Below are 12,638 nucleotides of genomic sequence, written 5' to 3'. Positions count from 1 at the left end.
ACAGCATGTGCATGCTCTGGGATGTTCCGAGGGCCCACCACTTGCCACCTCAATGGACTTTTGGCCACATGCTGTCTGCAGTGCAAGCTCCTGAGAGCTTCAGTGGAAACCATGCTTCATTCCACCCAGGCCCCAGGGATGCCTACAGTTCCAGAATTATCAAAGCAAAAGATGCAATTCATCTACTTTGGCTCAAATGAAAGCCAGAGAGAAATCTATTTCTCTCCAAAAACTGCTCTTAGTGTGGCCATGTCTCAGAGCCAGATTCCATGGCAACAGAGCCTTCAAATGTGACAGAACCAACAGGAAAGCCTGAGACCTCAGCAGATTCCTCTGACCCTCAAGAGTGGTCCCCTTGCTCTGGCAACAAGGCCTAGGATGAGGATTCTTGCAACTTTCTCTGCCTCCGTGGGAGACCATGTGCCCCCAAGATGAGCCATGGGTGGCAGCAGGCCGGCCAGTGAAGCAGGGAGCCCATCAACACTCAAGTCCACAGTGGGCATGAAGCCACTTGTCACCAGAGTCAGCCTAGTGCTGCCATTTTTAAGTATTTACAGAAGCCAGGTGGCCCACCTTCTCTATCACAGCCCAACCCTGACAACCGGCTCAGTTGGGTTTCTTTACCATTAGATCCTGAAACACAGCCAACTGTCACAGTGCAAAGCCACCCCTTGCCCGTGCATGTCCCCACGGTTCCCAGCACCCCCTTTACTTCTGACTGGCTCTTGGATCTTCCCGTCTTTCTCGGTGGCATCTGACAATCTGACATGCTGTGGGTTGCACTGGTTTGGTACACACAGCTCCAGAGTCCCTGCAGGGGAGGACAGTCTCTTTCCCTTCCAGGTGTACCAGGATGCCATTTAGGTGGTGAGTGAGTGAGAGCACAGGGCCCAGACCTATCTGTTTGGCTACCTGAGGACCACATTTTTCACTCCATTGCCCCCTGAACTCACCAGAGGCAGAGAACAAAGTTGAAGGTCGAGCCAGGTCATGGGGGTGGTGGATGGCTCCAAAGAGACTGAGGCCTGGTGGTGGCTCAGGAACTCAGGCTTCAGTCCGAAGTCCAGCTTGTGTGGGTCTGACTGCATCTGCTTCTGCAGTGGCAAGGGGACAACAGAAGATGACATTCCAAGTGAGTAGTAGGAGAGATTCACTCAGAGCCTGAGACCATGGGAGTGGGCTCTTGGAACGGTCCACACCTGGGCACTGGCCCTGGTGAGGGTCAAGTTTAGGAATGCTGGGAGAACCAGGTGACCCTCATGACCAGAAGCGGGTCCACCTAGGAGGGGTCAGCAGGGACTGCTGTATGGGAGTGCCTGGTTCTCACAGAAGAAGAAGCACAAAGGGCAGTCATGGAGCCTGGCTGGAGGCTGGCCTGTGGCTATTCGATCAGGGAGGGCAGCCACGTCCTGTTCACTCACCTGGTGCCCCTGAGTGGTTTACTATATTGCTGTAAAGGTCCATTTTAGAAAGTTTTAAAATAATAGCATTTTAAAGCTCATTTTATTAGGAATTCTGTGTGAATAATCTGCTGTGTAAATTAATTGTTTAATGCCTCTTAGCCATACTCTAATAGATTACAGCACATTAGTAACTGAACATTATGAAGAAATATTTGCATGCCTACAAGCTAATTTTCTAATGATCACTGTTACATATAAAAAACATAAAACAAAAAACAAGATGAAAGCAAAGTACACGTATCAGTTTAACTAATGGGGGGTGTTTCTTCTTAGGACTACTCCAATCTCTGGAGGAGGAGGAGGAGGAGGAGGAGGAGGAGGAGGAGGAGGAAGGGGGGGAAGGAGGAGGAGGAGGAGGAAGGGGAGGGGGGAGGAGGAGGAAGGGGAGGGGGGAGGAGGAGGAAGGGGAGGGGGGAGGAGGAGGAGGAGGAGGAGGAAGGGGAGGAGGAGGAAGGGGAGGAGGAGGAGGAGGAAGGGGAGGAGGAGGAGGAGGAAGGGGAGGAGGAGGAGGAGGAGGAAGGGGAGGTGGGGGAGGAGGAGGAAGGGGAGGGGGAGGAGGGGAGCAGGAGGAAGGGGGAGGAGGGGAGGAGGAGGAAGGGGAGGGGGAGGAAGGGGAGGGGGAGGAAGGGGAGGTGGGGGAGGAGGAGGTAGGGAGGAGGAGGGGAGGCGGAGGAGGAAGGGGGAGGAGAGGAGGAGGATGAGGAGGAAGGGGAGGGGGAGGAGGAGGAGGAGGAAGGGGGAGGAGGAGGAAGGGGAGGAGGAGGAGAAGGAGGAGGAAGTGGAGGAGGAGGAGGAAGAGGAAGAGGAGGGGGAGGAGGAGGAGGGGGAGGAGGAGGGGGGGAGGAGGAGGGGGGAGGAGGAGGGGGGAGGAGGAGGGGGAGGGGGAAGGGGGAGGAGGAGGGGGGAGGAGGAGGGGGGAGGGGAGGGGGAGGAGGAGGGGGGAGGGGAGGGGGGGAGGAGGAGGGGGGAGGAGGAGGGGGGAGGGGAGGGGGAGGAGGAGGGGGGAGGGGAGGGGGGGAGGACAAGGGGGGAGGGGAGGGGGGGAGGACTAGGGGGGGAGGAGGAGGTGGCAGCTAGTCCAGGCAGTGGCCCATGGAGACTCTCTCCTACTATGAAGTCCTAGCTTCATTTCTTTTCACCTGCCCACCCTGTTGCTGGCCTTCCAGCTTACCTTCCTCTGAGGCTGTGGGCACTGGCCAGAGGCTTCCTCTAGGCTCTGGCCTCTCTCTGGAGCCAGGTAGCCCTCTCGCCTGCATGGATTCAAGTCTACCGGCCTTCTTATTTCTTGACAGCCTTCCTTCTGAGTCAATTCCACATCTCCCAGACAAGCACTGCCCTCCATGTCCCTCACCTCCCATGGCCTGGGACTCTGAGACCTGAGCTGAGCTGCCTTCCCCTTGTTGAGGGCTCCTTCACGGCCCGGCTGCTCTTGCCCCACCCCAGCCCTCCTCCTCTTCCTCCTGCCTGCTGCACAACAGAGAAGTTGTGGGAGAGGGTCTCTGCAACAGAGCAGGGGCCCAGGAAGTGGGCTGTCCCTCAGCACCGCAGTCAGAGCCCCCTGGTCCTGGAGAGTGACTGACACCTGCTGGGAGCTCGTGCTTAGGAGCAACACCTGGGAAAACAAATGGAACTTGCGGCCTTGGGCACCACAGATCCTTATTGCAAACGCCTGAGGAGTGAGACAGGGAGAGAGGGGCCCTCTGAGCCCCGCAGTGAGCAGCCCCGAGCCTACTAGGCAGCTTACTAAAGAGCTGAGTAAATGAGCACTGCTGAGCAAGGGGAGGGGACATCTGCTCAGACCCACAGGGACTGCCATAATGGAGTCCCTCCCTAAAGGAGCAGCGGAGCCCAAACCAAGCCTGATTCACTATCAATCTATAAAAATCTCCTGAGTACCTCCTTTAATTTGGTTGCCAAATTATTCGGTGCTAACATCGCATGGTGTACAGCACAGATTCATTAAACCAACTCAGGTCCATGAAGCCAAACGGAGGCTGGGATTGCCAGCAGTTTGTGGGAGGGGAAGGTGAACAGAGCCATCTCCTGTTCAAGGGTCTTGCTGATTGAATGGGGATAATGAGAGCTGGAGTTGCCAGGGGCGTTTCTATGTAGAAGCTGCTATACACAACATCCTTCATCATGTTCAACCAAAGGACAAAAGGAAGACATCTTGTGCCTATAGTTCTGCTGACCATGTCACCCGGAACCAGAAAGCATGAACTAATCAGCAACACCACGAGGTCCCAATTACACTGAGCGCAAAAGGAGGGAAAAGTGAGCGGCACTCACTGATATGCGGTCAGCACCAGGGGCAGGTGTCCAAAGCCAAAGGTCTCGCAGAGGTTTGTTCCTCCCTTCTAACTAGGTTCCATCTTTGCTTCTGAACCACTGAATCCTGCCATGTGACTGGCGTGTCCTCCTTGCCTAAGGGCCTCAGGCTGACCCTAAATGCTGCCAGGACCTAGTCACACATGAAGAAGTGGATGGAGAAACCTATGCTAGAATGACCTGCTTGGATGTTTCCCATCATTTTTCCAGGCTGCAAAGACCCAGGCCTAAGTGTGGACGTCAGGTTCCATGTGCCTGAGCCAAGCCCCAGAACCTTGTCACGTTACCACCCGCATGCTCTCTCTCCTCCCTCCTGTGCCACAAAGGCTCTGGTCAAGCACGGACCATCTTCATCTGTATGGTGCAAATAAAAAGGACCTGCCTCAGGTGGTCCTGGCAGGTACTGACTGTCTCTTAACACTTGGATAAGTCACCAGGAAGACTGACAGATGGTAAGAGCAGGCCCAGCGTGACCTCCAGAAGGGCTAATGTGATCATGCACGCTGCCGATGGAGGTTCAGCATCACCATCTCCACATGGGGCATAAATATCATTTCCCCAAACCCAAAGAGGAAGAGAACACATGGGTTGCTACTGAAAAACAAAACAAAACCATCTTCTGTTGGCTTTCTCAGCCTCTTAAGTGTTCTCCATATTCTAGTTCTTGCTCACTATAATTAAAACATTTATTTCAGGATTTAAACCATATTTAAACCCTTTGGATCTTACTATTTAAGTAAGATGACAAATTTATCAAAAGGAAAGATGCACCAGGGAGCTACCAGTTTGCTTTTGTTCTGTGACTCTGCTGCTGGAGGTTTCCCTCATTAAGGTTCTCAGATGGGCTTCCCGAGGGACCTCTCCTTGCCTCTGGTCTTCAGACCTTGTTTTGAATACTCTTACTCAGGTGCTCCTGGGCATATCACATGCTCACACCCAGCTCCCCCGCCGCTCCCCCCCCAACCAGGAAGGTCGGACTGACCTTGACTTTCTGTTGGTGGTGGTAAATCTGCCAGGCGATGTGAACATGCATAGCACACCACTTCCCTGGTTTCTGGAACAAGGAAGAGCAAAGTGGTCAGAAGGAGACGTTTCAGGGAAACCACCTGCAAATCCCCCAGCTCTCAGCAGATTCTGGCTGCAGAGACTTTTTTCATGAAACAAGAGAGCTTTGTGCCTCCAAGAGCCTCCCGTCAGCAACCCTGCCGGGCCCAACCATCAGGGAGCCATAAGCGCTCTCCCCCTCTTCCTGGGGTCCAGACATCGGCCACCACTCAGGAAGCCATACTTGACAAGGACCCCTGGTTACCAAGGACAAGATGGGAAAAGCCTGAATCCCACTTTGTGGCTCTTCTTTCTTTTCTGGTGCCAGCTGGCAGACCTGGTGAAGTAGGAAGTCCTACTTAACAAATGTGGCTATGCTATAATGCAAATCAGCTGTTCACAAGGGATAATTAGGGAGCATCAGAATCAAATCAAAACAAGAAAGGGCACAGGACCTGTCATAACCTCCCCATGGCTGTTGCTTCTTTAACCCCCAAAGCGGGGCAATGGAATCCATCCCACTTCTGTTGAAGTCCAGTGACCCCCATATGCTTCATTAAGAGCTGACCACTCATTCATGCTGGGACACTGTTCATGTCTAAGAGAAGGGGAGGGGAGGGGAGGGGAGGGGAAGGCATTCCTTCCTCCCTACTCTCCAGGCTTCTGCAATACCAAGTCCCTCCTCCACCCCTGGAGGAGTGCAGATCAATTTGCATCTCCCAATGGGGCTGGGGATGTGGCTCAAACAGTAGCGCGCTGGCCTGGCATGCGTGCGGCCCGGGTTCGATCCTCCAGCACCACATACAAACAAAGATGTTGTGTCTGCCAATAACTAATAAATAAATAAATATTAAAAAAAATTGCATCTCCCAAATCATTCCTTGGTTTCTGAGCAGTGGGGTGACGGCAAGTGCCTCTCTTCTGCCACTCGGGGCAGGGACCACCTCTTTCTGCCTCCTGCCAAGCAATATCCTCTTAAGCCTAGAGTGCATTTGCGGTAACTACTGGACAGAAGGAAAGAACTCCATTCTGCACTGGCAAAGGACAGAAGCTTCAGGTTTCTGTAGTAGGGAGCTGTTCTTGAAATATAGACTCAGGACTTTTCTCCTGTCATGGACTGACAGGTTGTTTGACATCACAAGTACCACACTGCCTCACCTAAGTGAGGACACAGACCTCCTGTTCCCTTTGGAGAAGGTGGATTATCTGAGAATATGCACCAGAAATGGGTGGGGACCGCAGGAATTCTACTGCCCATTATCTACCACTCAGACAGGCATGGGGAAGTTGGCATTCACTGAGGGGCCATCTGCTGGCCAGGCACCAGACCTCAGGCCATTCTGCTTTAAACAAGACATTAACAACCAATGCTCACAGTATCCTTTCCCACACCACAGAAACAGGTCAAGTGGCTACGAAAGTCAATAGCACCTCGTGCTGAACCAGGGAGCCACAGCAGAGCACACCCATCCAGGTAAGTATGCGTTTCCTGAAAGACACTGACTGCAGCCTGTCGCTCAAGTCTTCCTCCCTGAGATCCAATCAGACTTTCTACCAGACCTGCTCACACCGGAATCGGACTCAGCTCTACCAGTTACATAAATAAGAAGCCCGTGGCATGGCTTCCTCCACTGCCCGAAGCAAAACAACTCGGTCACTTGCATCACACAGGAGCTGAAAACCCAACCACCGTGCCACAGCCTGCTGGGTAGGCTGGCTACAGACTTGCGTTTCCAACCCACAGGGAGTCAAACAGAGGTTGCAAAACAGTGCTAGAAGAGGCTTTCTTACCCTTAACATAGGTCTGAAAGGATCTGTCAACTGTGAAGAGAAAATGACAACTTGGTTACATGCCTGTCACTCAAACAATTGCTCTAATTAACAAATTTGTAGTGCTTCATTAGGAGGGGAAATTAAAATGTTAGAATTTTACTTTTAAATGAAGCCCTTTTGGAGAATAATTAACCCATTTTCACACTATCAAAAGTGCCAAGTGTCCCCTCCCCCACTGACATCACCGTCGACAAGCCCCCTATAAGTTTAATCAATAGCAGCGTGCCCTGGGCAGCCTGGCCCTGGTGCTGCCCAGCCTGAGGTTCCCGGGGGGCAGCCCTTCCACACCACACCGAGGGTGTGGGGGAGAGCAGGCTGAAGAGGCAGACTCAGGATCAATGCTGAGGGGACGCATGGGCCAGCCTTTCTGCACCAAGAGTCACTTCGGGGGTGGCGGCTCTCGGGACCTTCAGCCCGAAAAGCTTCAGCCCATCTACCTAGCTCCTGCCATCAGCTCCAGCTGCCCTTACCCAGGGAGGAGACAGCACTGGGATGGCAATCGTTCTCTCACATTTACTATAAAGATAAATGACCATTGTCGAGACAAGATTGTACCTCCTGTGGAACTTCAAGTTCTTCTTTGGGAGTAGGTGCAGTGTAGACCATCAATAAATGACATAACCAAAACATCATGGATATTTTACTCAGCTCTAGAGCACAGGGGATCCCAGCCATATTAAAAGCAGAGGGCCAGGGGAGCCATGGGGTCTGGGATGTCCTGACCTCGGGTAGCGGGTGGCGGGTGCTGATGTCCAGCAGGAGAAGCACTCAGTGCTTGTCTATCCAGAGCACCCACAGCAACATAAGGACTTGCAGACAGAAAGGCTTGGTCAAGTAGGAACTGGAGAAGCCACAGTGTCCACTTTCTAGGCTCAGATCACAAGCCCGTCCCCCTCCTTTTGCTGGGAAGTCAGCCTTCCAGTGTCACTCACAGGGCAGGAGAGAGTGTCTTCCAGGAGGAACTGGCACTCTCTTGCACAGGTGGGAAGAGTCCCTTCCCTGAGAGCAGCTCTCTCAAAGGAAATAGGAGGGTCGTGCACAGGATCTGTCCCCTGCACACACCCGGGTGTCCTGAGACCAAGCCTGACTTGGCATGTACCCGCGGGTCCTTCTGAAGTAAAGTGTGTGGGACTGTCCTGGGCTGAGCAGCAACATCGATAGGGTTGGATGTCTACAAATTAATTAGACCACAGCTTAGGAAGCACAAAACACGGGACATGAAGCAAAACCTTTCCTCCTTCTAAATGAAGAAGTGAGACTTCATCTGTTTCATTCTAAATCACAGACTCATTTTTCTCAGTGAGCACGTGAGCTTGTACAGGGCTGCTCCCTGTTTTCTCCAGCGCTCTGACCAGAGGCAGCTCTCTCCCATGCCATCTAAAGCAGAGAGGTGGCCTCCAGCACCCGTCACCACAGTGGAAGCCACAGGGACCAAACAGGGCAGCCACACATGGAGAGGCTGGCCCGGAAGCCTCCTTCCCAGGTGGCCCAGCTCTGGCTGGCTGCCTCTCTGCCCCCTCCAGACGTTCCAGGAGATGTTCTAGTGAACACTGCCATCGTTTGCAGTGTCAGGTGCTTCTCATCAGAAGAGCTGACAGCACTGCACAGACATTAAGCCAACGCTCCACGTTTTAACTGGCAGACAATAACAAGAAATTACACTCAGTAATGACTCATTAGCGGTGGTGGAAATGGGACAAGAGAACCCAACATAGGGACCACACAGATGCAGTATCAAATTCTGCCTGTGTCTCCCCTATCCTACCTCCCTTCTTACACACCACTCATAATATTAACCTATCTGTAGGCTTTTGTCCTTTGAATGAACAACAACCAAAAGCCTACTTATTGCTGCGGCACAACCAACAATTAAGCTTGAGTTGTTAACATCCTGATTTGCATACATATGAAGAACTCCACTAATGAACTGCAATCTACATATTCAATCAGGAAGGTGGCCTGGAAAGGCCTATTTCCACACCAGCAGAGGCTCTCTCCTGCCCAGATGCAGTTTTCTGTGTGATTGGATAATTGTGAGTGAAGGAAATAGTCTAATTTATTAAATGACCTACCAGTCTGTTTGGGGATGCACTAGAGTTTTGTACCAACCTAGAAGAGACGAACCAGGGTCTGAGGGAGCAGTAAAGAGCAGGCTCGGGGAAGGAGTTGAAGACCGCCTTCTTCGATCTCCAGATAGGAGGCACTTGGCTGAGCCACTGTAGAGCCCTCTGCACGTGTGACCTCGCATGTCAGGGGCACTCATTGCAAGGGGACGAGGCCTGGATGGCAGCCACCCCACCCCAGGGCGTCTGTCCTCCTCTCCAGGTGTAATAGTCTTGGGCAAAACAGCAGGTGCCCATCCTGGGAGGCTGGCCCCACCCTGGTGCTCACCTCAGAAATGGGATGGAGAGAAAAAGAAAACTGCATACCATAGAAAACCTCGCCTGAAAAATGTGAGAATGTTTTGCAACTAGAAGATGCGTCACTTTGGTAAGAGAGTAAAATGGGCTGCAGTTGATTTTAAACATGCATGTCCTGAAAGTCCCTCTCAAAAATGTTTGTGACTTTGGCAGTTTGAACGCTGAGAGCCAGTGGTAGGAGAAGCACAGAACCAGGGGGCCAGACGTTCGGCCTCCGCTCCAGCAGACCCGCCTGCCCAGCTGGGGCTGTGGAGGACAGGGCGGGCCAGGAGGGGAATCTCCCCGATACAACAACACAGACTGCTGCACCCCTGGGACTTCAGTCCAGCCTCTTCCTTGGAAAACTGTAAGGCCCAGCCTCCCATCTCTGCCTCAAAAGTCAGCTGGGCTCAGAGGTCATGGCTCCCTGACAGAAGCCCATGCTCGTGGTGGCATCTTCCACAGGGGACAGAGAAGCTCAGCTGAGATCACGTGGGAGTACCAACTGAAGCCTCAATTTTTGCGGAGGATTAAAACTAAATGGACTAGAAGAAAATCCTCTCACTCTAATCCCCGAGGTCACTTAGGATCTGAGAAGTCAGTCACTGTGCAGGAAGAAGGGGCAGACCCCCTCGTGCCCAGCAAGACACACCCCTGGGTCTTCCCTGTGCCCTCCTTACCTTGGGCTGAAATGCTCCTTGTAGTGAACCAAAAGGGCCTGTGGGTGGGATCATGTGGGGGATGCCCGACACTGCAGGAGGGTCGGAGTGGAAGAGCTGCGGCCAGATTTAGTCGAAGGCAGGTGACATGTTCATATTCCCCTCCCACAGAAAGACACCAACAGGAGCGAGCCAGGCAACTCAGCCAGGTGCCACTAGTGAAGAACCAGGATGGGGAGGGTGATCACACAGATGCGCACGAATGTCTGATTTAAAAGTAGTTCAGAATCAGTCAGCCAACAAATGGTGTCCCAGATGAGAACGCCATTAGAAAGGGAGGTTTCTAATTATTAATTGGTGAATCACAATTGAGTCCTAAATGGGTAGAGGTTTCATGCATATCCAAAATAGGAGGGATGCTAGGCTGATAAAATGCCCAGAAAATCACAAGTTAATTAGAAAAAAGAAAAAGGAAAGAAAAAGAAGCAATTCCTCATGAGTGCCAGGATTTTATACCATTAAAACTCAATCAGTGCTTTTAGATTTTTAATAGTTTGACGAAATGAGAACATATTCACAATCTGTGCTTCATTAGGTTGTTCTAGAAGTGGCAGTTCCAGAGGACAATTTAATTCTCTCATCTAAAATGATGACAAATATTTGTGGAAGGGTAAAATAAAATGACTCAGTTTAATCTTTAAATAGAGCTGCCAGTTCTCCTAAAAGGTAGATTACAGAAGTCTGGGAATATTATCCCATGTAACAAATAACATGTGTGGCTCCCCCAGGACTGCTGGGCCTGCACGCAGAGCTCAGAGCCATTCTCGCTCTCAGCTCTCCTGGAACTTGGAGCTCTTTGGGATTAACACAAGGCCCTGATTCTTAGGGCCAGCTTTGAATCATGTCTCCTGCTCAATAGACAAGCTCACTGGAGGTCATGCAAGCCAAGCTGTTGATGTGTGAGTCTGACCACCTGATGACAGGAAAAACATGATTTTGAGTGAAAAATATAAATTTTCTTGACTCATTAGCATACAAAGGACATAACTGGAGGAAAAATGTACAGCAATACTGGGAGATGATGTGAACACATCTTTCCTGCCTTTGGAAACCTCTGAGGTTCTACACCTCTGGGTCCGTTCACTTTGACCAAACCATCATGTGGATATTTAAGTGACACACCAACTCACAGTTGTGTCACATGTCACAGTATGACAATGCACCTTCCCAATAAGGCCCTCACACCAGCTGCTCTGGCAGGGACTGAGACCCACACGTCTCTTTCAGGCTGACTCCAGTTGCTCTCTCCAGTGGTGCCCAGAGGTTTCAGACTCATTGGTCCTGAACTGAACCCACTTACACAGGGACTGTGCAAGGGTGCCCCCTTCAGAACTCCTTTCAAGTCCAAGACTGGGTTTTAGATTCTTGAGCACGGCCTCTGCCGTCTGCCTGTAGCGTCCTGATCCCAAGGCAAGAGGGACTAAGCACTTCCTATATCACCCTGTAACTGGCTGTGTGAGGACCCCCCAGGGCCCTGTAGGAAGGAAGTGGAGTGACCAACACCCTCCACCAGAAACTTGTCCAGGTGGGCAGTTCCCTTCACATTCACACTGAAACCCAATGCTCTTCCCATTTCCTTTGCTCTGTCCCACTGCTGACCACTAGAAAATGAATATAGCTGAAGACTGTCCCTGCTGGAGAACCAGAGGTCATGGACACTTTCCAAAGTCCAGACCCCTAGGCTGCCTCACCAGCCCCAGCCTAGGCATCTCCGTGGAGTGTGCCCATGGAGCACAGAGCGTGGCTTCAGGCTGCCAACCTGAGCCACCTCCTGGGCACACTGAGCTCCACAGAAACCATTCTGTGAGCTGGTCCCTCGTTAAATCAGCAAGACACAGAGCAAGGCAAAGTGGCACCACTCATGGGCAGGTCCCAAGAGGGACCCAGGCCTATTGGGTCCTGAATGTCCACATGAACATTTTTCTGCATCAGTGTTGAGCAACACAGGTGGCCCACGTGATGGGTGCAAGGCCCTCATATGCACCTTTCCTTACTGAAGAGGCCTCACGTCACTTCTGAGTGGCTCCAGAGTAAGTGATTCTTAATTGATTTCTAATATTTCCTAGTCTTGATTTCTCAGCTAAGCTCTTGACTAATAAAGTGCCTAATTATCTATTTAAAGTATGAATGAATTCAGTCTTGGCTGATCTGCTGAGCAACATTTCCACCAAAATGAGAAGACAATCTAAGAATCAAAATGGGAATAGCTGTAAATGATGAATCAACATGGCTACAAGCAATTATGACTTTTCCTTTATTTGGATTCACTTACAAATTAAAAAGAAAAGAAAAGAAAAACCATTGAGCAAATAAACTTGCAAATTTTCAGATAAAAATGATGCAGTATTCACCCCATAATCAAAATATCACAATCAAGTATTCAAGGTCTTTGTATAGAGAAGCTCTTGTCTTCTACATCAATGATCATATAACGGGTTGGTACCAATTTAAGTTCTGGAATGTATACTTAAGATTTCATAAAACTGCATCTTTTAAGCAATGAAGAATTGAGCTTAAGGAGAAAAGGTGCATTTGTTTTAATGTTAAGGCTTTCTTTAATTAAACAATATTTTAATTGTGAAATGAAAATACACTCAGGAGAACAGTATCAGCCATGTGGAAGAGGGTTCTGTATTTAGTCTCAAGTAAATAAAAATGTACTTTTTGAAGAGTTATGAGTCAAAAGAATGAGGGACTTTGTTCAGAGGGAACAGTCAGGCTGAGGTCCCTCTGTGGCTGGCTTTCCACCTGTGACTGAGGTCCTGTGGCCTCGGGCTCTGCTGCAGTAAGGGCTTAATCTAATTATTGTACATCATAGAATATTATAAGATTCAAAGGTCACAAATGTCAGG

At 50.8% G+C, this 12,638-nt stretch overlaps 1 pseudogene; it reads right to left on the bottom strand.

Moving 5' to 3' along the window:
- The window catches only part of LOC144256019 (autism susceptibility gene 2 protein-like), a 97,096-nt pseudogene that overhangs the window by 6,393 nt on the left and 78,065 nt on the right, over positions 1 to 12,638 (bottom strand).

The sequence above is a fragment of the Urocitellus parryii genome, chromosome 7 (assembly GCF_045843805.1).
Source record: "Urocitellus parryii isolate mUroPar1 chromosome 7, mUroPar1.hap1, whole genome shotgun sequence".
Lineage (NCBI taxonomy): Eukaryota > Metazoa > Chordata > Mammalia > Rodentia > Sciuridae > Urocitellus > Urocitellus parryii.
This window is presented reverse-complemented; position numbering and strand designations above follow the sequence as displayed.